General features: G+C 57.1%; 3 long non-coding RNA genes across 3 annotated transcripts; all 3 read left to right on the plus strand.

Annotated features, from left to right (window-relative positions):
• Positions 1-339: 339 nt before the first annotated feature.
• On the plus strand, positions 340-707 carry LOC138731961 (uncharacterized). The gene is made up of 3 exons (XR_011339237.1): positions 340-415; positions 496-558; positions 644-707. It is a non-coding gene; the product is annotated as an uncharacterized lncRNA (long non-coding RNA).
• A 3,585-nt stretch (positions 708-4,292) lies between these two features.
• On the plus strand, positions 4,293-4,660 carry LOC138731962 (uncharacterized). Its single transcript, XR_011339238.1, has 3 exons — positions 4,293-4,368; positions 4,449-4,511; positions 4,597-4,660. It is a non-coding gene; the product is annotated as an uncharacterized lncRNA (long non-coding RNA).
• Positions 4,661-18,288: 13,628 nt separating this feature from the next.
• LOC138731963 (uncharacterized) lies at positions 18,289-18,656 on the plus strand. The gene is made up of 3 exons (XR_011339239.1): positions 18,289-18,364; positions 18,445-18,507; positions 18,593-18,656. It is a non-coding gene; the product is annotated as an uncharacterized lncRNA (long non-coding RNA).
• Positions 18,657-19,753: the final 1,097 nt, after the last annotated feature.

The raw sequence follows: 19,753 nt of genomic DNA on the forward strand, positions 1-19,753 counted from the left end.
ATTGCGTGCTTAAGGTTTTGACGAGACTAGACGTTGCAGTCTAGGGGCGTCCATTACTTTGCAGAAGTAGCAGCCCTTGGTGTGGCGGGTGAGGAGGGTAGTTTCTGCTACTCTCGGAGCCACGGAGGGGACAGCCAAAACTGCGTGGGAGAAGGCAGTGGGGACCGGTGGCGAAGGGGTTTGTACGTGAAGGGAGCGGCAATTCCTGTTTGGGTTTGGTTGTGGACTCGCTTTGCTTGGCTGTAATGCCCAGTGGAGGCGGCCTCAGTAAAAGCAAGCGAGAGGCTTGGATTTCTTAGGGCGTTGCTGAGCGTCAGGGTGATGTCTTTGCCGTTGTGTTTTTCAGATGTAGAGGCCGGACCTGTGCGCCGAGAGGCAGGGATGGAGATGCGTGCGGGTCGAGTGCCATGGCGAGGTGGGTCTGCTGCGGTGTCGGTGGGAAGATGTGGCGGGGGGCTCTGCGACTAGATAATGGGTTTTGGTTTTGCTTTGAAGGTCCGGGGCCGTGGTCAAAGCAGCAGAGTGGCAGAGGAGCTGGCTTGGATGACGAGAGCAACGGTGAGTTGCGTGAAGCAGCAGTTGTTGTTCATGTGTCCTCGAGTCCGTGAAGGTACAGCCGTCCTTGACGGCTTGTGGATTCCAGGTGGAGCGCGTCCTCGACGTGGCAGCCCAAGGTGATGGAGGTTCGGTGGCCGAGCGGTGAAGGTAACGTAGCGGGAGATGGGATTCGCTGGGAGCTGCCTATTTGGGTTGTGTCTAAGCAGGTCTCTTCTTGCAGGTTCAGCATGCGGCGTCAGAGGGGCCCAGCTTTGTGTCAGCAAACGGCGTGAGAAGGTGAGGTGGTTGTCCGAGGTGGTGTCCAAGAGCCAAGTGCTACGTAGCAACTCAGATGAGCGTTTTTGGTTTTGGCAGGTGCTGTTCGGGGAGCCTCTGGAAGAGGGTGAGCGCCTGAGGGGAGACTGGGTCGTCGTGAGGAGGAGCGTGGGAGTGCAGATTTCTCATGGTCACAAAGCAGATTTTCCTCTTGGAACTGCAGGTGCCCCAGGCCGTGTCAGCTGCCGGTTCCGACGTTTGAGCGAGCAAGGGGCAGGTGAGCAGAATGCCCGGGCGGTTTTGCGATGGGTGACGGGGCGTATTACAAGATGTTGGCGGCGAGCAGTGTGGTGCCGACGGCTGGCACTGTGTTTTCGTCTTTGTTTTTTTTTCTTGCAGATGCTGAAGAGGAACCCCGTGTCTGCAGGATTATTTCCGTTAGCCGCTGTGATTTGAGCTGCTTTGGCCCAGGACAGCTTGAGTCATGGCTCTCTGAAAGCTAAGTTGAGGGAGCAGAGCTGGGAAGCGGGAGGCGGGTTGGGGCTAGCAGGGAGGGGTTTTGAAGGTAGCCTAGGCTGTGCAGGGAGAGTCGTCTTTGGGCCGGTGAAGGCAGAGGGGCGTACTTCTCAGCCCAAACCCTGCACGGGCAGGGCAGTTCCAGCCTGTACCTGTTGGGGTCTAGTTTGTCTAGTCACCGTGCCGCGTCTGAAATGTTCTGCAGGTCTTGATGTCCTCTTTTGTGGTCAAGGCACGCCGGGCTTTTGCTGCGGCCTTGCAGCCCGCCTCGCCATCCGGAAGAGCTACTCTTCCGTTTTCTTGGATCCCTGTTGTGGGACTCGTTCCGCGCATCCTCTGCATCTTTAGGCCTTTAAAAGGGGCTTCTTGCCCGTTCATCTAGCCAGTTGCGGCCACATCTCTTTGGAACCCTGCACGGTTCATGGCTTTTCCAGGGCTGCCGTAGGTTCTCCCTCGGAGCCCTGTCCATTGCCTTGCCCATTGGCATGCGTGGTCCCGGAGTCCTCTTTGTCGCTGTGAGTCTTCTTTTGTCCCCGGTTCCCGACGTTGGTCTTGTGTTCTGTGTGTATTTGTGTCTGGTTGGAGCTGCTCTGCCTGGTGCGTAGAGGAATTGATAAGAGTCAGCCGAGGTAGAGTGGCCTGATTGCGTGCTTAAGGTTTTGACGAGACTAGACGTTGCAGTCTAGGGGCGTCCATTACTTTGCAGAAGTAGCAGCCCTTGGTGTGGCGGGTGAGGAGGGTAGTTTCTGCTACTCTCGGAGCCACGGAGGGGACAGCCAAAACTGCGTGGGAGAAGGCAGTGGGGACCGGTGGCGAAGGGGTTTGTACGTGAAGGGAGCGGCAATTCCTGTTTGGGTTTGGTTGTGGACTCGCTTTGCTTGGCTGTAATGCCCAGTGGAGGCGGCCTCAGTAAAAGCAAGCGAGAGGCTTGGATTTCTTAGGGCGTTGCTGAGCGTCAGGGTGATGTCTTTGCCGTTGTGTTTTTCAGATGTAGAGGCCGGACCTGTGCGCCGAGAGGCAGGGATGGAGATGCGTGCGGGTCGAGTGCCATGGCGAGGTGGGTCTGCTGCGGTGTCGGTGGGAAGATGTGGCGGGGGGCTCTGCGACTAGATAATGGGTTTTGGTTTTGCTTTGAAGGTCCGGGGCCGTGGTCAAAGCAGCAGAGTGGCAGAGGAGCTGGCTTGGATGACGAGAGCAACGGTGAGTTGCGTGAAGCAGCAGTTGTTGTTCATGTGTCCTCGAGTCCGTGAAGGTACAGCCGTCCTTGACGGCTTGTGGATTCCAGGTGGAGCGCGTCCTCGACGTGGCAGCCCAAGGTGATGGAGGTTCGGTGGCCGAGCGGTGAAGTTAACGTAGCGGGAGATGGGATTCGCTGGGAGCTGCCTGTCTATTTGGGTTGTGTCTAAGCAGGTCTCTTCTTGCAGGTTCAGCATGCGGCGTCAGAGGGGCCCAGCTTTGTGTCAGCAAACGGCGTGAGAAGGTGAGGTGGTTGTCCGAGGTGGTGTCCAAGAGCCAAGTGCTACGTAGCAACTCAGCTGAGCGTTTTTGGTTTTGGCAGGTGCTGTTCGGGGAGCCTCTGGAAGAGGGTGAGCGCCTGAGGGGAGACTGGGTCGTCGTGAGGAGGAGCGTGGGAGTGCAGATTTCTCATGGTCACAAAGCAGATTTTCCTCTTGGAACTGCAGGTGCCCCAGGCCGTGTCAGCTGCCGGTTCCGACGTTTGAGCGAGCAAGGGGCAGGTGAGCAGAATGCCCGGGCGGTTTTGCGATGGGTGACGGGGCGTATTACAAGATGTTGGCGGCGAGCAGTGTGGTGCCGACGGCTGGCACTGTGTTTTCGTCTTTGTTTTTTTTCTTGCAGATGCTGAAGAGGAACCCCGTGTCTGCAGGATTATTTCCGTTAGCCGCTGTGATTTGAGCTGCTTTGGCCCAGGACAGCTTGAGTCATGGCTCTCTGAAAGCTAAGTTGAGGGAGCAGAGCTGGGAAGCGGGAGGCGGGTTGGGGCTAGCAGGGAGGGGTTTTGAAGGTAGCCTAGGCTGTGCAGGGAGAGTCGTCTTTGGGCCGGTGAAGGCAGAGGGGCGTACTTCTCAGCCCAAACCCTGCACGGGCAGGGCAGTTCCAGCCTGTACCTGTTGGGGTCTAGTTTGTCTAGTCACCGTGCCGCGTCTGAAATGTTCTGCAGGTCTTGATGTCCTCTTTTGTGGTCAAGGCACGCCGGGCTTTTGCTGCGGCCTTGCAGCCCGCCTCGCCATCCGGAAGAGCTACTCTTCCGTTTTCTTGGATCCCTGTTGTGGGACTCGTTCCGCGCATCCTCTGCATCTTTAGGCCTTTAAAAGGGGCTTCTTGCCCGTTCATCTAGCCAGTTGCGGCCACATCTCTTTGGAACCCTGCACGGTTCATGGCTTTTCCAGGGCTGCCGTAGGTTCTCCCTCGGAGCCCTGTCCATTGCCTTGCCCATTGGCATGCGTGGTCCCGGAGTCCTCTTTGTCGCTGTGAGTCTTCTTTTGTCCCCGGTTCCCGACGTTGGTCTTGTGTGCTGGTGTTCTGTGTGTATTTGTGTCTGGTTGGAGCTGCTCTGCCTGGTGCGTAGAGGAATTGATAAGAGTCAGCCGAGGTAGAGTGGCCTGATTGCGTGCTTAAGGTTTTGACGAGACTAGACGTTGCAGTCTAGGGGCGTCCATTACTTTGCAGAAGTAGCAGCCCTTGGTGTGGCGGGTGAGGAGGGTAGTTTCTGCTACTCTCAGAGCCACGGAGGGGACAGCCAAGACTGCGTGGGAGAAGGCAGTGGGGACCGGTGGCGAAGGGGTTTGTACGTGAAGGGAGCGGCAATTCCTGTTTGGGTTTGGTTGTGGACTCGCTTTGCTTGGCTGTAATGCCCAGTGGAGGCGGCCTCAGTAAAAGCAAGCGAGAGGCTTGGATTTCTTAGGGCGTTGCTGAGCGTCAGGGTGATGTCTTTGCCGTTGTGTTTTTCAGATGTAGAGGCCGGACCTGTGCGCCGAGAGGCAGGGATGGAGATGCGTGCGGGTCGAGTGCCATGGCGAGGTGGGTCTGCTGCGGTGTCGGTGGGAAGATGTGGCCAGGGGCTCTGCGACTAGATAATGGGTTTTGGTTTTGCTTTGAAGGTCCGGGGCCGTGGTCAAAGCAGCAGAGTGGCAGAGGAGCTGGCTTGGATGACGAGAGCAACGGTGAGTTGCGTGAAGCAGCAGTTGTTGTTCATGTGTCCTCGAGTCCGTGAAGGTACAGCCGTCCTTGACGGCTTGTGGATTCCAGGTGGAGCGCGTCCTCGACGTGGCAGCCCAAGGTGATGGAGGTTCGGTGGCCGAGCGGTGAAGGTAACGTAGCGGGAGATGGGATTCGCTGGGAGCTGCCTGTCTATTTGGGTTGTGTCTAAGCAGGTCTCTTCTTGCAGGTTCAGCATGCGGCGTCAGAGGGGCCCAGCTTTGTGTCAGCAAACGGCGTGAGAAGGTGAGGTGGTTGTCCGAGGTGGTGTCCAAGAGCCAAGTGCTACGTAGCAACTCAGCTGAGCGTTTTTGGTTTTGGCAGGTGCTGTTCGGGGAGCCTCTGGAAGAGGGTGAGCGCCTGAGGGGAGACTGGGTCGTCGTGAGGAGGAGCGTGGGAGTGCAGATTTCTCATGGTCACAAAGCAGATTTTCCTCTTGGAACTGCAGGTGCCCCAGGCCGTGTCAGCTGCCGGTTCCGACGTTTGAGCGAGCAAGGGGCAGGTGAGCAGAATGCCCGGGCGGTTTTGCGATGGGTGACGGGGCGTATTACAAGATGTTGGCGGCGAGCAGTGTGGTGCCGACGGCTGGCACTGTGTTTTCGTCTTTGTTTTTTTTCTTGCAGATGCTGAAGAGGAACCCCGTGTCTGCAGGATTATTTCCGTTAGCCGCTGTGATTTGAGCTGCTTTGGCCCAGGACAGCTTGAGTCATGGCTCTCTGAAAGCTAAGTTGAGGGAGCAGAGCTGGGAAGCGGGAGGCGGGTTGGGGCTAGCAGGGAGGGGTTTTGAAGGTAGCCTAGGCTGTGCAGGGAGAGTCGTCTTTGGGCCGGTGAAGGCAGAGGGGCGTACTTCTCAGCCCAAACCCTGCACGGGCAGGGCAGTTCCAGCCTGTACCTGTTGGGGTCTAGTTTGTCTAGTCACCGTGCCGCGTCTGAAATGTTCTGCAGGTCTTGATGTCCTCTTTTGTGGTCAAGGCACGCCGGGCTTTTGCTGCGGCCTTGCAGCCCGCCTCGCCATCCGGAAGAGCTACTCTTCCGTTTTCTTGGATCCCTGTTGTGGGACTCGTTCCGCGCATCCTCTGCATCTTTAGGCCTTTAAAAGGGGCTTCTTGCCCGTTCATCTAGCCAGTTGCGGCCACATCTCTTTGGAACCCTGCACGGTTCATGGCTTTTCCAGGGCTGCCGTAGGTTCTCCCTCGGAGCCCTGTCCATTGCCTTGCCCATTGGCATGCGTGGTCCCGGAGTCCTCTTTGTCGCTGTGAGTCTTCTTTTGTCCCCGGTTCCCGACGTTGGTCTTGTGTGCTGGTGTTCTGTGTGTATTTGTGTCTGGTTGGAGCTGCTCTGCCTGGTGCGTAGAGGAATTGATAAGAGTCAGCCGAGGTAGAGTGGCCTGATTGCGTGCTTAAGGTTTTGACGAGACTAGACGTTGCAGTCTAGGGGCGTCCATTACTTTGCAATCTAGGGGCGTCCATTACTTTGCAATCTAGGGGCGTCCATTACTTTGCAGAAGTAGCAGCCCTTGGTGTGGCGGGTGAGGAGGGTAGTTTCTGCTACTCTCGGAGCCACGGAGGGGACAGCCAAAACTGCGTGGGAGAAGGCAGTGGGGACCGGTGGCGAAGGGGTTTGTACGTGAAGGGAGCGGCAATTCCTGTTTGGGTTTGGTTGTGGACTCGCTTTGCTTGGCTGTAATGCCCAGTGGAGGCGGCCTCAGTAAAAGCAAGCGAGAGGCTTGGATTTCTTAGGGCGTTGCTGAGCGTCAGGGTGATGTCTTTGCCGTTGTGTTTTTCAGATGTAGAGGCCGGACCTGTGCGCCGAGAGGCAGGGATGGAGATGCGTGCGGGTCGAGTGCCATGGCGAGGTGGGTCTGCTGCGGTGTCGGTGGGAAGATGTGGCGGGGGGCTCTGCGACTAGATAATGGGTTTTGGTTTTGCTTTGAAGGTCCGGGGCCGTGGTCAAAGCAGCAGAGTGGCAGAGGAGCTGGCTTGGATGACGAGAGCAACGGTGAGTTGCGTGAAGCAGCAGTTGTTGTTCATGTGTCCTCGAGTCCGTGAAGGTACAGCCGTCCTTGACGGCTTGTGGATTCCAGGTGGAGCGCGTCCTCGACGTGGCAGCCCAAGGTGATGGAGGTTCGGTGGCCGAGCGGTGAAGGTAACGTAGCGGGAGATGGGATTCGCTGGGAGCTGCCTGTCTATTTGGGTTGTGTCTAAGCAGGTCTCTTCTTGCAGGTTCAGCATGCGGCGTCAGAGGGGCCCAGCTTTGTGTCAGCAAACGGCGTGAGAAGGTGAGGTGGTTGTCCGAGGTGGTGTCCAAGAGCCAAGTGCTACGTAGCAACTCAGCTGAGCGTTTTTGGTTTTGGCAGGTGCTGTTCGGGGAGCCTCTGGAAGAGGGTGAGCGCCTGAGGGGAGACTGGGTCGTCGTGAGGAGGAGCGTGGGAGTGCAGATTTCTCATGGTCACAAAGCAGATTTTCCTCTTGGAACTGCAGGTGCCCCAGGCCGTGTCAGCTGCCGGTTCCGACGTTTGAGCGAGCAAGGGGCAGGTGAGCAGAATGCCCGGGCGGTTTTGCGATGGGTGACGGGGCGTATTACAAGATGTTGGCGGCGAGCAGTGTGGTGCCGACGGCTGGCACTGTGTTTTCGTCTTTGTTTTTTTTTCTTGCAGATGCTGAAGAGGAACCCCGTGTCTGCAGGATTATTTCCGTTAGCCGCTGTGATTTGAGCTGCTTTGGCCCAGGACAGCTTGAGTCATGGCTCTCTGAAAGCTAAGTTGAGGGAGCAGAGCTGGGAAGCGGGAGGCGGGTTGGGGCTAGCAGGGAGGGGTTTTGAAGGTAGCCTAGGCTGTGCAGGGAGAGTCGTCTTTGGGCCGGTGAAGGCAGAGGGGCGTACTTCTCAGCCCAAACCCTGCACGGGCAGGGCAGTTCCAGCCTGTACCTGTTGGGGTCTAGTTTGTCTAGTCACCGTGCCGCGTCTGAAATGTTCTGCAGGTCTTGATGTCCTCTTTTGTGGTCAAGGCACGCCGGGCTTTTGCTGCGGCCTTGCAGCCCGCCTCGCCATCCGGAAGAGCTACTCTTCCGTTTTCTTGGATCCCTGTTGTGGGACTCGTTCCGCGCATCCTCTGCATCTTTAGGCCTTTAAAAGGGGCTTCTTGCCCGTTCATCTAGCCAGTTGCGGCCACATCTCTTTGGAACCCTGCACGGTTCATGGCTTTTCCAGGGCTGCCGTAGGTTCTCCCTCGGAGCCCTGTCCATTGCCTTGCCCATTGGCATGCGTGGTCCCGGAGTCCTCTTTGTCGCTGTGAGTCTTCTTTTGTCCCCGGTTCCCGACGTTGGTCTTGTGTGCTGGTGTTCTGTGTGTATTTGTGTCTGGTTGGAGCTGCTCTGCCTGGTGCGTAGAGGAATTGATAAGAGTCAGCCGAGGTAGAGTGGCCTGATTGCGTGCTTAAGGTTTTGACGAGACTAGACGTTGCAGTCTAGGGGCGTCCATTACTTTGCAGAAGTAGCAGCCCTTGGTGTGGCGGGTGAGGAGGGTAGTTTCTGCTACTCTCGGAGCCACGGAGGGGACAGCCAAAACTGCGTGGGAGAAGGCAGTGGGGACCGGTGGCGAAGGGGTTTGTACGTGAAGGGAGCGGCAATTCCTGTTTGGGTTTGGTTGTGGACTCGCTTTGCTTGGCTGTAATGCCCAGTGGAGGCGGCCTCAGTAAAAGCAAGCGAGAGGCTTGGATTTCTTAGGGCGTTGCTGAGCGTCAGGGTGATGTCTTTGCCGTTGTGTTTTTCAGATGTAGAGGCCGGACCTGTGCGCCGAGAGGCAGGGATGGAGATGCGTGCGGGTCGAGTGCCATGGCGAGGTGGGTCTGCTGCGGTGTCGGTGGGAAGATGTGGCGGGGGGCTCTGCGACTAGATAATGGGTTTTGGTTTTGCTTTGAAGGTCCGGGGCCGTGGTCAAAGCAGCAGAGTGGCAGAGGAGCTGGCTTGGATGACGAGAGCAACGGTGAGTTGCGTGAAGCAGCAGTTGTTGTTCATGTGTCCTCGAGTCCGTGAAGGTACAGCCGTCCTTGACGGCTTGTGGATTCCAGGTGGAGCGCGTCCTCGACGTGGCAGCCCAAGGTGATGGAGGTTCGGTGGCCGAGCGGTGAAGTTAACGTAGCGGGAGATGGGATTCGCTGGGAGCTGCCTGTCTATTTGGGTTGTGTCTAAGCAGGTCTCTTCTTGCAGGTTCAGCATGCGGCGTCAGAGGGGCCCAGCTTTGTGTCAGCAAACGGCGTGAGAAGGTGAGGTGGTTGTCCGAGGTGGTGTCCAAGAGCCAAGTGCTACGTAGCAACTCAGCTGAGCGTTTTTGGTTTTGGCAGGTGCTGTTCGGGGAGCGTCTGGAAGAGGGTGAGCGCCTGAGGGGAGACTGGGTCGTCGTGAGGAGGAGCGTGGGAGTGCAGATTTCTCATGGTCACAAAGCAGATTTTCCTCTTGGAACTGCAGGTGCCCCAGGCCGTGTCAGCTGCCGGTTCCGACGTTTGAGCGAGCAAGGGGCAGGTGAGCAGAATGCCCGGGCGGTTTTGCGATGGGTGACGGGGCGTATTACAAGATGTTGGCGGCGAGCAGTGTGGTGCCGACGGCTGGCACTGTGTTTTCGTCTTTGTTTTTTTTCTTGCAGATGCTGAAGAGGAACCCCGTGTCTGCAGGATTATTTCCGTTAGCCGCTGTGATTTGAGCTGCTTTGGCCCAGGACAGCTTGAGTCATGGCTCTCTGAAAGCTAAGTTGAGGGAGCAGAGCTGGGAAGCGGGAGGCGGGTTGGGGCTAGCAGGGAGGGGTTTTGAAGGTAGCCTAGGCTGTGCAGGGAGAGTCGTCTTTGGGCCGGTGAAGGCAGAGGGGCGTACTTCTCAGCCCAAACCCTGCACGGGCAGGGCAGTTCCAGCCTGTACCTGTTGGGGTCTAGTTTGTCTAGTCACCGTGCCGCGTCTGAAATGTTCTGCAGGTCTTGATGTCCTCTTTTGTGGTCAAGGCACGCCGGGCTTTTGCTGCGGCCTTGCAGCCCGCCTCGCCATCCGGAAGAGCTACTCTTCCGTTTTCTTGGATCCCTGTTGTGGGACTCGTTCCGCGCATCCTCTGCATCTTTAGGCCTTTAAAAGGGGCTTCTTGCCCGTTCATCTAGCCAGTTGCGGCCACATCTCTTTGGAACCCTGCACGGTTCATGGCTTTTCCAGGGCTGCCGTAGGTTCTCCCTCGGAGCCCTGTCCATTGCCTTGCCCATTGGCATGCGTGGTCCCGGAGTCCTCTTTGTCGCTGTGAGTCTTCTTTTGTCCCCGGTTCCCGACGTTGGTCTTGTGTGCTGGTGTTCTGTGTGTATTTGTGTCTGGTTGGAGCTGCTCTGCCTGGTGCGTAGAGGAATTGATAAGAGTCAGCCGAGGTAGAGTGGCCTGATTGCGTGCTTAAGGTTTTGACGAGACTAGACGTTGCAGTCTAGGGGCGTCCATTACTTTGCAGTCTAGGGGCGTCCATTACTTTGCAATCTAGGGGCGTCCATTACTTTGCAATCTAGGGGCGTCCATTACTTTGCAGAAGTAGCAGCCCTTGGTGTGGCGGGTGAGGAGGGTAGTTTCTGCTACTCTCGGAGCCACGGAGGGGACAGCCAAGACTGCGTGGGAGAAGGCAGTGGGAGCGGTGGCGAAGGGGTTTGTACGTGAAGGGAGCGGCAATTCCTGTTTGGGTTTGGTTGTGGACTCGCTTTGCTTGGCTGTAATGCCCAGTGGAGGCGGCCTCAGTAAAAGCAAGCGAGAGGCTTGGATTTCTTAGGGCGTTGCTGAGCGTCAGGGTGATGTCTTTGCCGTTGTGTTTTTCAGATGTAGAGGCCGGACCTGTGCGCCGAGAGGCAGGGATGGAGATGCGTGCGGGTCGAGTGCCATGGCGAGGTGGGTCTGCTGCGGTGTCGGTGGGAAGATGTGGCCGGGGGCTCTGCGACTAGATAATGGGTTTTGGTTTTGCTTTGAAGGTCCGGGGCCGTGGTCAAAGCAGCAGAGTGGCAGAGGAGCTGGCTTGGATGACGAGAGCAACGGTGAGTTGCGTGAAGCAGCAGTTGTTGTTCATGTGTCCTCGAGTCCGTGAAGGTACAGCCGTCCTTGACGGCTTGTGGATTCCAGGTGGAGCGCGTCCTCGACGTGGCAGCCCAAGGTGATGGAGGTTCGGTGGCCGAGCGGTGAAGGTAACGTAGCGGGAGATGGGATTCGCTGGGAGCTGCCTGTCTATTTGGGTTGTGTCTAAGCAGGTCTCTTCTTGCAGGTTCAGCATGCGGCGTCAGAGGGGCCCAGCTTTGTGTCAGCAAACGGCGTGAGAAGGTGAGGTGGTTGTCCGAGGTGGTGTCCAAGAGCCAAGTGCTACGTAGCAACTCAGCTGAGCGTTTTTGGTTTTGGCAGGTGCTGTTCGGGGAGCCTCTGGAAGAGGGTGAGCGCCTGAGGGGAGACTGGGTCGTCGTGAGGAGGAGCGTGGGAGTGCAGATTTCTCATGGTCACAAAGCAGATTTTCCTCTTGGAACTGCAGGTGCCCCAGGCCGTGTCAGCTGCCGGTTCCGACGTTTGAGCGAGCAAGGGGCAGGTGAGCAGAATGCCCGGGCGGTTTTGCGATGGGTGACGGGGCGTATTACAAGATGTTGGCGGCGAGCAGTGTGGTGCCGACGGCTGGCACTGTGTTTTCGTCTTTGTTTTTTTTCTTGCAGATGCTGAAGAGGAACCCCGTGTCTGCAGGATTATTTCCGTTAGCCGCTGTGATTTGAGCTGCTTTGGCCCAGGACAGCTTGAGTCATGGCTCTCTGAAAGCTAAGTTGAGGGAGCAGAGCTGGGAAGCGGGAGGCGGGTTGGGGCTAGCAGGGAGGGGTTTTGAAGGTAGCCTAGGCTGTGCAGGGAGAGTCGTCTTTGGGCCGGTGAAGGCAGAGGGGCGTACTTCTCAGCCCAAACCCTGCACGGGCAGGGCAGTTCCAGCCTGTACCTGTTGGGGTCTAGTTTGTCTAGTCACCGTGCCGCGTCTGAAATGTTCTGCAGGTCTTGATGTCCTCTTTTGTGGTCAAGGCACGCCGGGCTTTTGCTGCGGCCTTGCAGCCCGCCTCGCCATCCGGAAGAGCTACTCTTCCGTTTTCTTGGATCCCTGTTGTGGGACTCGTTCCGCGCATCCTCTGCATCTTTAGGCCTTTAAAAGGGGCTTCTTGCCCGTTCATCTAGCCAGTTGCGGCCACATCTCTTTGGAACCCTGCACGGTTCATGGCTTTTCCAGGGCTGCCGTAGGTTCTCCCTCGGAGCCCTGTCCATTGCCTTGCCCATTGGCATGCGTGGTCCCGGAGTCCTCTTTGTCGCTGTGAGTCTTCTTTTGTCCCCGGTTCCCGACGTTGGTCTTGTGTGCTGGTGTTCTGTGTGTATTTGTGTCTGGTTGGAGCTGCTCTGCCTGGTGCGTAGAGGAATTGATAAGAGTCAGCCGAGGTAGAGTGGCCTGATTGCGTGCTTAAGGTTTTGACGAGACTAGACGTTGCAGTCTAGGGGCGTCCATTACTTTGCAGAAGTAGCAGCCCTTGGTGTGGTGGGTGAGGAGGGTAGTTTCTGCTACTCTCGGAGCCACGGAGGGGACAGCCAAAACTGCGTGGGAGAAGGCAGTGGGGACCGGTGGCGAAGGGGTTTGTACGTGAAGGGAGCGGCAATTCCTGTTTGGGTTTGGTTGTGGACTCGCTTTGCTTGGCTGTAATGCCCAGTGGAGGCGGCCTCAGTAAAAGCAAGCGAGAGGCTTGGATTTCTTAGGGCGTTGCTAAGCGTCAGGGTGATGTCTTTGCCGTTGTGTTTTTCAGATGTAGAGGCCGGACCTGTGCGCCGAGAGGCAGGGATGGAGATGCGTGCGGGTCGAGTGCCATGGCAAGGTGGGTCTGCTGCGGTGTCGGTGGGAAGATGTGGCGGGGGGCTCTGCGACTAGATAATGGGTTTTGGTTTTGCTTTGAAGGTCCGGGGCCGTGGTCAAAGCAGCAGAGTGGCAGAGGAGCTGGCTTGGATGACGAGAGCAACGGTGAGTTGCGTGAAGCAGCAGTTGTTGTTCATGTGTCCTCGAGTCCGTGAAGGTACAGCCGTCCTTGACGGCTTGTGGATTCCAGGTGGAGCGCGTCCTCGACGTGGCAGCCCAAGGTGATGGAGGTTCGGTGGCCGAGCGGTGAAGGTAACGTAGCGGGAGATGGGATTCGCTGGGAGCTGCCTGTCTATTTGGGTTGTGTCTAAGCAGGTCTCTTCTTGCAGGTTCAGCATGCGGCGTCAGAGGGGCCCAGCTTTGTGTCAGCAAACGGCGTGAGAAGGTGAGGTGGTTGTCCGAGGTGGTGTCCAAGAGCCAAGTGCTACGTAGCAACTCAGCTGAGCGTTTTTGGTTTTGGCAGGTGCTGTTCGGGGAGCCTCTGGAAGAGGGTGAGCGCCTGAGGGGAGACTGGGTCGTCGTGAGGAGGAGCGTGGGAGTGCAGATTTCTCATGGTCACAAAGCAGATTTTCCTCTTGGAACTGCAGGTGCCCCAGGCCGTGTCAGCTGCCGGTTCCGACGTTTGAGCGAGCAAGGGGCAGGTGAGCAGAATGCCCGGGCGGTTTTGCGATGGGTGACGGGGCGTATTACAAGATGTTGGCGGCGAGCAGTGTGGTGCCGACGGCTGGCACTGTGTTTTCGTCTTTGTTTTTTTTCTTGCAGATGCTGAAGAGGAACCCCGTGTCTGCAGGATTATTTCCGTTAGCCGCTGTGATTTGAGCTGCTTTGGCCCAGGACAGCTTGAGTCATGGCTCTCTGAAAGCTAAGTTGAGGGAGCAGAGCTGGGAAGCGGGAGGCGGGTTGGGGCTAGCAGGGAGGGGTTTTGAAGGTAGCCTAGGCTGTGCAGGGAGAGTCGTCTTTGGGCCGGTGAAGGCAGAGGGGCGTACTTCTCAGCCCAAACCCTGCACGGGCAGGGCAGTTCCAGCCTGTACCTGTTGGGGTCTAGTTTGTCTAGTCACCGTGCCGCGTCTGAAATGTTCTGCAGGTCTTGATGTCCTCTTTTGTGGTCAAGGCACGCCGGGCTTTTGCTGCGGCCTTGCAGCCCGCCTCGCCATCCGGAAGAGCTACTCTTCCGTTTTCTTGGATCCCTGTTGTGGGACTCGTTCCGCGCATCCTCTGCATCTTTAGGCCTTTAAAAGGGGCTTCTTGCCCGTTCATCTAGCCAGTTGCGGCCACATCTCTTTGGAACCCTGCACGGTTCATGGCTTTTCCAGGGCTGCCGTAGGTTCTCCCTCGGAGCCCTGTCCATTGCCTTGCCCATTGGCATGCGTGGTCCCGGAGTCCTCTTTGTCGCTGTGAGTCTTCTTTTGTCCCCGGTTCCCGACGTTGGTCTTGTGTGCTGGTGTTCTGTGTGTATTTGTGTCTGGTTGGAGCTGCTCTGCCTGGTGCGTAGAGGAATTGATAAGAGTCAGCCGAGGTAGAGTGGCCTGATTGCGTGCTTAAGGTTTTGACGAGACTAGACGTTGCAGTCTAGGGGCGTCCATTACTTTGCAGAAGTAGCAGCCCTTGGTGTGGCGGGTGAGGAGGGTAGTTTCTGCTACTCTCAGAGCCACGGAGGGGACAGCCAAGACTGCGTGGGAGAAGGCAGTGGGAGCGGTGGCGAAGGGGTTTGTACGTGAAGGGAGCGGCAATTCCTGTTTGGGTTTGGTTGTGGACTCGCTTTGCTTGGCTGTAATGCCCAGTGGAGGCGGCCTCAGTAAAAGCAAGCGAGAGGCTTGGATTTCTTAGGGCGTTGCTGAGCGTCAGGGTGATGTCTTTGCCGTTGTGTTTTTCAGATGTAGAGGCCGGACCTGTGCGCCGAGAGGCAGGGATGGAGATGCGTGCGGGTCGAGTGCCATGGCGAGGTGGGTCTGCTGCGGTGTCGGTGGGAAGATGTGGCGGGGGGCTCTGCGACTAGATAATGGGTTTTGGTTTTGCTTTGAAGGTCCGGGGCCGTGGTCAAAGCAGCAGAGTGGCAGAGGAGCTGGCTTGGATGACGAGAGCAACGGTGAGTTGCGTGAAGCAGCAGTTGTTGTTCATGTGTCCTCGAGTCCGTGAAGGTACAGCCGTCCTTGACGGCTTGTGGATTCCAGGTGGTGCGCGTCCTCGACGTGGCAGCCCAAGGTGATGGAGGTTCGGTGGCCGAGCGGTGAAGGTAACGTAGCGGGAGATGGGATTCGCTGGGAGCTGCCTGTCTATTTGGGTTGTGTCTAAGCAGGTCTCTTCTTGCAGGTTCAGCATGCGGCGTCAGAGGGGCCCAGCTTTGTGTCAGCAAACGGCGTGAGAAGGTGAGGTGGTTGTCCGAGGTGGTGTCCAAGAGCCAAGTGCTACGTAGCAACTCAGCTGAGCGTTTTTGGTTTTGGCAGGTGCTGTTCGGGGAGCCTCTGGAAGAGGGTGAGCGCCTGAGGGGAGACTGGGTCGTCGTGAGGAGGAGCGTGGGAGTGTAGATTTCTCATGGTCACAAAGCAGATTTTCCTCTTGGAACTGCAGGTGCCCCAGGCCGTGTCAGCTGCCGGTTCCGACGTTTGAGCGAGCAAGGGGCAGGTGAGCAGAATGCCCGGGCGGTTTTGCGATGGGTGACGGGGCGTATTACAAGATGTTGGCGGCGAGCAGTGTGGTGCCGATGGCTGGCACTGTGTTTTCGTCTTTGTTTTTTTTCTTGCAGATGCTGAAGAGGAACCCCGTGTCTGCAGGATTATTTCCGTTAGCCGCTGTGATTTGAGCTACTTTGGCCCAGGACAGCTTGAGTCATGGCTCTCTGAAAGCTAAGTTGAGGGAGCAGAGCTGGGAAGCGGGAGGCGGGTTGGGGCTAGCAGGGAGGGGTTTTGAAGGTAGCCTAGGCTGTGCAGGGAGAGTCGTCTTTGGGCCGGTGAAGGCAGAGGGGCGTACTTCTCAGCCCAAACCCTGCACGGGCAGGGCAGTTCCAGCCTGTACCTGTTGGGGTCTAGTTTGTCTAGTCACCGTGCCGCGTCTGAAATGTTCTGCAGGTCTTGATGTCCTCTTTTGTGGTCAAGGCACGCCGGGATTTTGCTGCGGCCTTGCAGCCCGCCTCGCCATCCGGAAGAGCTACTCTTCCGTTTTCTTGGATCCCTGTTGTGGGACTCGTTCCGCGCATCCTCTGCATCTTTAGGCCTTTAAAAGGGGCTTCTTGCCTGTTCATCTAGCCAGTTGCGGCCACATCTCTTTGGAACCCTGCACGGTTCATGGCTTTTCCAGGGCTGCCGTAGGTTCTCCCTCGGAGCCCTGTCCATTGCCTTGCCCATTGGCATGCGTGTTCCCGGAGTCCTCTTTGTCGCTGTGAGTCTTCTTTTGTCCCCGGTTCCCGACGTTGGTCTTGTGTGCTGGTGTTCTGTGTGTATTTGTGTCTGGCTGGAGCTGCTCTGCCTGGTGCGTAGAGGAATTGATAAGAGTCAGCCGAGGTAGAGTGGCCTGATTGCGTGCTTAAGGTTTTGACGAGACTAGACGTTGCAGTCTAGGGGCGTCCATTACTTTGCAGAAGTAGCAGCCCTTGGTGTGGCGGGTGAGGAGGGTAGTTTCTGCTACTCTCGGAGCCACGGAGGGGACAGCCAAAACTGCGTGGGAGAAGGCAGTGGGAGCGGTGGCGAAGGGGTTTGTACGTGAAGGGAGCGGCAATTCCTGTTTGGGTTTGGTTGTGGACTCGCTTTGCTTGGCTGTAATGCCCAGTGGAGGCGGCCTCAGTAAAAGCAAGCGAGAGGCTTGGATTTCTTAGGGCGTTGCTGAGCGTCAGGGTGATGTCTTTGCCGTTGTGTTTTTCAGATGTAGAGGCCGGACCTGTGCGCCGAGAGGCAGGGATGGAGATGCGTGCGGGTCGAGTGCCATGGCGAATTGGGTCTGCTGCGGTGTCGGTGGGAACATGTGGCGGGGGGCTCTGCGACTAGATAATGGGTTTTGGTTTTGCTTTGAAGGTCCGGGGCCGTGGTCAAAGCAGCAGAGTGGCAGAGGAGCTGGCTTGGATGACGAGAGCAACGGTGAGTTGCGTGAAGCAGCAGTTGTTGTTCATGTGTCCTCGAGTCCGTGAAGGTACAGCCGTCCTTGACGGCTTGTGGATTCCAGGTGGAGCGCGTCCTCGACGTGGCAGCCCAAGGTGATGGAGGTTCGGTGGCCGAGCGGTGAAGGTAACGTAGCGGGAGATGGGATTCGCTGGGAGCTGCCTGTCTATTTGGGTTGTGTCTAAGCAGGTCTCTTCTTGCAGGTTCAGCATGCGGCGTCAGAGGGGCCCAGCTTTGTGTCAGCAAACGGCGTGAGAAGGTGAGGTGGTTGTCCGAGGTGGTGTCCAAGAGCCAAGTGCTACGTAGCAACTCAGATGAGCGTTTTTGGTTTTGGCAGGTGCTGTTCGGGGAGCCTCTGGAAGAGGGTGAGCGCCTGAGGGGAGACTGGGTCGTCGTGAGGAGGAGCGTGGGAGTGTAGATTTCTCATGGTCACAAAGCAGATTTTCCTCTTGGAACTGCAGGTGCCCCAGGCCGTGTCAGCTGCCGGTTCCGACGTTTGAGCGAGCAAGGGGCAGGTGAGCAGAATGCCCGGGCGGTTTTGCGATGGGTGACGGGGCGTATTACAAGATGTTGGCGGCGAGCAGTGTGGTGCCGACGGCTGGCACTGTGTTTTCGTCTTTGTTTTTTTTCTTGCAGATGCTGAAGAGGAACCCCGTGTCTGCAGGATTATTTCCGTTAGCCGCTGTGATTTGAGCTGCTTTGGCCCAGGACAGCTTGAGTCATGGCTCTCTGAAAGCTAAGTTGAGGGAGCAGAGCTGGGAAGCGGGAGGCGGGTTGGGGCTAGCAGGGAGGGGTTTTGAAGGTAGCCTAGGCTGTGCAGGGAGAGTCGTCTTTGGGCCGGTGAAGGCAGAGGGGCGTACTTCTCAGCCCAAACCCTGCACGGGCAGGGCAGTTCCAGCCTGTACCTGTTGGGGTCTAGTTTGTCTAGTCACCGTGCCGCGTCTGAAATGTTCTGCAGGTCTTGATGTCCTCTTTTGTGGTCAAGGCACGCCGGGCTTTTGCTGCGGCCTTGCAGCCCGCCTCGCCATCCGGAAGAGCTACTCTTCCGTTTTCTTGGATCCCTGTTGTGGGACTCGTTCCGCGCATCCTCTGCATCTTTAGGCCTTTAAAAGGGGCTTCTTGCCTGTTCATCTAGCCAGTTGCGGCCACGTCTCTTTGGAACCCTGCACGGTTCATGGCTTTTCCAGGGCTGCCGTAGGTTCTCCCTCGGAGCCCTGTCCATTGCCTTGCCCATTGGCATGCGTGGTCCCGGAGTCCTCTTTGTCGCTGTGAGTCTTCTTTTGTCCCCGGTTCCCGACGTTGGTCTTGTGTGCTGGTGTTCTGTGTGTATTTGTGTCTGGTTGGAGCTGCTCTGCCTGGTGCGTAGAGGAATTGATAAGAGTCAGCCGAGGTAGAGTGGCCTGATTGCGTGCTTAAGGTTTTGACGAGACTAGACGTTGCAGTCTAGGGGCGTCCATTACTTTGCAGAAGTAGCAGCCCTTGGTGTGGCGGGTGAGGAGGGTAGTTTCTGCTACTCTCGGAGCCACGGAGGGGACAGCCAAAACTGCGTGGGAGAAGGCAGTGGGAGCGGTGGCGAAGGGGTTTGTACGTGAAGGGAGCGGCAATTCCTGTTTGGGTTTGGTTGTGGACTCGCTTTGCTTGGCTGTAATGCCCAGTGGAGGCGGCCTCAGTAAAAGCAAGCGAGAGGCTTGGATTTCTTAGGGCGTTGCTGAGCGTCAGGGTGATGTCTTTGCCGTTGTGTTTTTCAGATGTAGAGGCCGGACCTGTGCGCCGAGAGGCAGGGATGGAGATGCGTGCGGGTCGAGTGCCATGGCGAGGTGGGTCTGCTGCGGTGTCGGTGGGAAGATGTGGCCGGGGGCTCTGCGACTAGATAATGGGTTTTGGTTTTGCTTTGAAGGTCCGGGGCCGTGGTCAAAGCAGCAGAGTGGCAGAGGAGCTGGCTTGGATGACGAGAGCAACGGTGAGTTGCGTGAAGCAGCAGTTGTTGTTCATGTGTCCTCGAGTCCGTGAAGGTACAGCCGTCCTTGACGGCTTGTGGATTCCAGGTGGAGCGCGTCCTCGACGTGGCAGCCCAAGGTGATGGAGGTTCGGTGGCCGAGCGGTGAAGGTAACGTAGCGGGAGATGGGATTCGCTGGGAGCTGCCTGTCTATTTGGGTTGTGTCTAAGCAGGTCTCTTCTTGCAGGTTCAGCATGCGGCGTCAGAGGGGCCCAGCTTTGTGTCAGCAAACGGCGTGAGAAGGTGAGGTGGTTGTCCGAGGTGGTGTCCAAGAGCCAAGTGCTACGTAGCAACTCAGCTGAGTGTTTTTGGTTTTGGCAGGTGCTGTTCGGGGAGCCTCTGGAAGAGGGTGAGCGCCTGAGGGGAGACTGGGTCGTCGTGAGGAGGAGCGTGGGAGTGTAGATTTCTCATGGTCACAAAGCAGATTTTCCTCTTGGAACTGCAGGTGCCCCAGGCCGTGTCAGCTGCCGGTTCCGACGTTTGAGCGAGCAAGGGGCAGGTGAGCAGGTGGGGGGCAGGTGGCACCCCCAGGTGATCGAGTTTCTGTGGCCGAGCGGTGAAGGTAATGTAGCGGGAGATTGGGAGGAGTGTGCTGCTCTCTTCTCCCAAGGGAAAAGGGACAGGACAGGAGGGAATGGCCTCAAGCCCTCTCAGGGCAGATTTAGGCTGGATATTAGAAAAAAATTCTGCACAGAAAGGGTCATTGGGCACTGGAACAGGCTGCCCAGGGAGGTGGTTGATTCATCTTCCCTGGAGGTGTTTAAGGCACGGGTGGACGAGGTGCTGAAGTGAATAGTTTAGTGTTTGATAGGAAGGGTTGGACTCGATGATCCAGTGCGTCTCTTCCAACCTGGTTATTCTATGATTCTATTTTAATATCATCTATAAAGTTTTTAAGGGTACATTCCACCCCATCATCCAGGTTCTTGATGAAGATATTGAACTGCTCTGGATTCAGCACAATGCCCTTGGGACCGTATTTTGTTACCCGTCTCCCTGTGCTTTCAAATATGTTTACCCCCACTCTTGAGGCTTAGCCTTCGACCCCGATGTTAACCAGGCTGAGGGTATGCTTGTCCATGCCAGTTTTGCAAGTAGGATACTGTGACATACTGTGTGAAAGGCTTTGCTGAAGTCCAGGTAGATCATATCCATAGCTTTTCCCTTATCCAGCAAGTGGGTTGCATTGTTATAGAATGCCATTAGGTT

Source organism: Phaenicophaeus curvirostris, chromosome 28, assembly GCF_032191515.1.
Source record: "Phaenicophaeus curvirostris isolate KB17595 chromosome 28, BPBGC_Pcur_1.0, whole genome shotgun sequence".
NCBI classification, from domain to species: Eukaryota; Metazoa; Chordata; class Aves; order Cuculiformes; family Cuculidae; genus Phaenicophaeus; species Phaenicophaeus curvirostris.